The sequence below is a fragment of the Penaeus japonicus genome, unplaced genomic scaffold (genome assembly GCF_977035675.1).
Source record: "Penaeus japonicus unplaced genomic scaffold, GWHDUDI00000001_assembly GWHDUDI00000010, whole genome shotgun sequence".
In the NCBI taxonomy this organism is placed as follows: Eukaryota; Metazoa; Arthropoda; class Malacostraca; order Decapoda; family Penaeidae; genus Penaeus; species Penaeus japonicus.
In genome coordinates this window covers 10520034-10525033 of record NW_028234412.1, presented here as the reverse complement: position 1 = coordinate 10525033, position 5000 = coordinate 10520034, and the positions used below count along the sequence as shown (strand labels likewise).

The window sequence follows — 5000 nt, the reverse complement described above, 5'->3', positions numbered from 1 at the left end:
GTGATCCTACACAGTAAAAAGTCCTTACCCTTTTAAGATCCAGTGGATTCACTGACTACTGAAGATCACTGACCTGTGTTATCTGAACTCCTATTAACACATTCTCTTGTGAATAGTGTCAACTTAAAAAAAGCACCATTCATAATATCAGCAGATCAAAAATTGCCTATTTCCAATGGCAACATTATATCTTCTGCATTGAAAATAACTGTGCCAATACTAGGACATAACACTTTAGTCAACATTTACAAAAAATACTGAAATGTCTTGTCATAACTATCATTTCTCCACAGAATATTAAGCAGAGGAGAACAGATACTCAGCCAATACTATAACTGGGATAGATCTGAGCCAACTAGTCCATGTGGCCACCAAGATCAGACTGTGATGGCAATGGGCATCTTGCCAGGTGTCTGAGTGCCTGACGCATCACACCTCAGACATGCAACAAATACCTTCTTTACACTTGATACTCCCACACTTTTGTACCCCATCTTGCTACTACGGCCTTGTTTCATCATCCACCATGCATACCATGACAGGGAATTTTGTGTGCATACTTGCTAGCTCACAACTAGGATTCTGGGAGGAAAAGAACAATCCCTCATGGCATCTTAAGTTATTTTCACCCCAGTTGGTTAGACAAAAATCACCGTATAAGGCTGGTGGCACCAACAACTACATGTGCTCTCTGCATTCAAAATAACAAAGTTTATTGCTCTGTCACATGGTTGTACTTTGTGATTCATGATTATTACTTTAGCAAAAGAGGCTGCTTTAGCAGGATTCCCTATCAGATATATGGCAGCAATATATCTGGTAAGAAAAACATGGTAAATAATTTAAACGTACTTGGTATCTAACATTATAGATATCACTAAACACTGCAGATATAGGGAAAAGAACTTGGCCACATTTTATGGATCTACAATTATAGCTTTCTTTCCAACGTACTTACCCTCCCAGCACTGCAGCACCCCAAAACACACACACTCTTTCTTCCTCTCCTATGCCATTACTCTCACTTTGTTTTTCATCTCTTCCTCTCTCTTTGTCCCCTTCTTCACTCTAATGTTCCCTATATCTCTCAATCCTTCCTACTCCACCTCTTTCATTCAAGTGAATTCTCCTTTCCATCTTTCTCTCTCTCACTTCCAAATTCTTCCACTCCCACGCCTTTTACTCTACGCCTGCTCCCAGTCTATAACATCCACGCCCTCTTTCTCCCCTCCTCATGCACACTTTCCCTCACTCCCATGCATTCTCCCCTCCTCATGTACATTTTCCCTCACTCCTATGCACTCTCCCTTCTTCATGCACACTGTCCCTCACTCCCATGCATGCTTTCCTTCACTCTCCCTTCCTCATGCACACCCTCTCTCACTCTCATGCCCTTCCCCTTACTCATGCTCTGTCTCTCGCTCTTGCAGCTCTTCCCATTTTGACCTCTTTTAATATCTTTTCTTTCTTTCTTCCACTCTCTCCATGCATGAATACAAACCAACAAAAATAAACACATACCACAATTAGAATATCCCATTATCAGCACTTGCAAAGACAAAAAAAGATGCAATGCCACGCACAAAATGCACATGGCTACACATTGAACGTTTCGCAAAGAAAATACCTCAGGATTTTAAGAAAACATCACAATACAAATCTTTGCTGGGGGTACCACAAGTATAGACGTTTGTTTTTAAATCCCTGGTTCATTAGGAAATCGTGCTGTTACATAAGTCACCAAAATGTAAACACAGTTTGTTTTTCTATCATACATTGTGTTACTTGTACCATACCTTTGTACTGAACAATAAAACCAATATTACAGGCAATAAACTTCACCAGAATGATAAAAAAAAGGTGAAATCATTGTGAAAATTTACAACTCCCTCTCTATGCAACTACCTATGTCTGAACTTCATCTGAAATAAATACACAAGAAATGAATACTCCTCTGCAACACAGGCCACTGAACTTCCCCCAGAACTTACTAAGAACATCACAATATTCCTAATTTGACCCTAATAACAACAACCTCAGACCTCGAAGCAGCGGCGAAGAGAGGCTATGAGGACCTCCCGAAAGTCCGAGCTCGTAAAAAATCACCCAAGGAGAGACCAACGAGAAATCACAAACCTTTCACATGTTGGTTACATGGGGCATAAAATCCATGAAAAGGACCAAGTAATATAGAATGCCCATGCCCTGATTTTGGCACCGTAAAATCTCACGGTGCCAAACCCCCCTCCAGGAACGCAGCCTCCTATGTGTCAAGCTTGATTTCCTGTTGAACTACGGGTTAATTCCTCTCTAATTTGGACATACAGTAATCTGGAGATCCAAAAGACCTCGTGGAATCAAGATCTCAGTGCGAAAGAGTTGGAGTGAAGCGTAAGACATCATAATAATGAAGAGATACTTTACCAGCAGCAGGTTGTAGAAAATGCCAAATATGGTGCGATCGTGAAGAGTAAATGGTCAATGTCTACCTATTCTTTTCCCAATTTGGATTTCAATAAAATTCTTAGTAGACTTATATTGCTTGTGTCATTAAGAATTAAAAATGAATGGCTCTTTCTCTTAAAGATTGTATTATTTTTTTCTTGTTCGCAATCGCAAACCCGGACATTTAAAGTCTTAAATGGCCGTTGAGTCTTTCCGATCGGAGTTTCCATATACCGTTTATGTCGTTATTTTTTGGCGTACCATTCTCCATATATAATATCATCTATCCTTTCTTATTATCAATCATAAAACATATATTCACATAGCAATTGTATTTTTCCCTAACCTGTGAAAACACGAAATAAAAGACCTAAATACATGTAACTTCATGTTCGCGGTAACAAGTGTCGCTATGTTTCGACAGCGATGCGTCCGCTATCAATTTGAAACGTATTGATACATATCCTAAATGCGCAATATGAAGTAATGCGTGTATATATTCACAAGTTCGATTATACATACATATATATATATATAATATATATACATATACATATACATATATATTATATCTACATATATGTATGTATACATGTATGTATATATAGATATAGATATAGATAGATAGATAGATATATAGAAAGATAGATAGATATATATACATACATATGGATATATATACATATATTTATGTATATATACATATGTATACATATATTTATATATATATATATATATATATATATATATATATATATATATATATATATATATATACACATGTGTGTGTGATACATATATTTATGTATACATACATATATACATACATATATATATACATATATATATATATATACATATATATATATATATATATATATATATATATATATATATATATATGTATGTATATGTGTGTGGGGGGTGGGTGTCTGTGTGTGTGTGAGCTTGTATTTGTTCTTGTTATTGTATGTTTGCCTTAGCACCATGTATGTATGTTTTCATGATCATACCTCTTGTATATTTCGCTGTTTCCTTGTATGAAAATATGCATATCTAATGGACTATTTCATCCTTGTGCGTAGGCAGTCGCCCTCTCCATCCCCAGCCGCGCCCCTCGATTTGGTCAGCCCGAAATAGTAACATAAAACTTCCCCCCTGTGCTATAGTGTGAACTTTCTAGAAAATCAAGAATTCACTAAGGATATGCCGGGCATCGCTGGAGAGACGATGCCGAGATACATTATTTATTCATATTCATAAGTGTTGAAGTAACCACTTATTATGTTTAGACACTTAACATGTTCCACAACAAGATACCGACATAGGCAATGACGTAATAATGACGAAACACCAGTACCCCTTCTTACGGGCAGCCATACCACTCTGACCAGGCGTATCCAAAGTACAGAAAACTGATTTATTCATTTTACACACATTCTACGATTGATGTAAATTATAACTCACTCACAAATCCGATATATGAGATAGCAACGGAGGTGCTGAAGATGCGCACTGATTGTCAAGGACACAGTGAAGCCGAGGGGCTAGTGACGCCTCCACCGAATATGAGTCACCCAAAAAAACCTCTAAGGATTATTCTGTCCCCAAAATATTAGATTTTGTATTTAAGAAGCCAGATAACTTGTTTTTTTTTGGTTGATATTTTATCCTTGTTAACTCAACTGCATAGTGGTCACGTGCCGGCAATAGAAAGTAAGTGAATGTGGGTCGTGTATCATGATTAGCTCAGCATGACCGCCTATCAGGCATACTAATAGCTTGTGCCACACTTTCTGAACCTCTCTGATGTCGAGTTGGCGAGAGAACCCTGACAAATTACATATCTCGCTGCTACTTAGTCAACTTCCAATCTGTTAGAGATGACCTAGGTATCAATCGCGAAGCTGAATATTAATCAGAGCACTTGGGATGAAGCACGGGATTGCTGAAGGAACTCCACTCGACCAGCAGAATAGACTCCATCGCAAATGGGGACATTGCCCCTTGGCGTTTATTGCTTGTCCCCAACGGACTGCAAGTCGGTCGGTGCTACTTTTGGACTCTACTCTCAAAAGATGTTGTATGCTTACGAGGTTAAGTATCTGATTGCCAAGAAGATTCTGACATAATTCCCCCTCTCTCTTCCTCTCTCTCTTTTGGTACACAGTAGATATCTTCATTCCACTTCGGGATTCAAGATAAATAGATGATTATTTCAGTATTTATTAATATTTTGTGTGTATTTGAGGTGTTAAGGGAATCCGCAAATCACATATTTCTTTCGTCCAAGACTACGACAAAGTGCTCAAAGGAATCACATAATCTACGTCACTGAAATCCTGTTCGTATTCCAGCTACCTTCATACATGCATCCCCGCACGTGCAGCTGCAAGGTCGGGAGCGCTCCCACTGGCTGGCTGCCCAGAGGCATTTGCAAGGCCGTGGGTTGACTCCCTGGCATACTGCCTGCCGACACATGATTGATCAAAGTTTTGCTTTCTCGCTGAGTGTCTGCAAACACTTGACAGTTGTGTTGGTTACTTCCCTCCTTA

The 5000-nt window shown here is 38.5% G+C and overlaps 1 protein-coding gene across 2 annotated transcripts in view; it reads right to left on the bottom strand.

Moving 5' to 3' along the window:
* LOC122257310 (uncharacterized) overlaps positions 1–2456 on the bottom strand; it is a 26498-nt gene extending 24042 nt beyond the window's left edge. The window contains exon 1 of one of the 2 annotated variants that reach the window (XM_086540648.1): positions 2425–2456. The gene's annotated coding sequence lies outside the window, so the exon portion shown is untranslated. The remainder of the gene's footprint in view (positions 1–2424) is intronic. The other variant, XM_043022541.2, reaches the window with a different exon arrangement.
* Positions 2457–5000: the final 2544 nt, after the last annotated feature.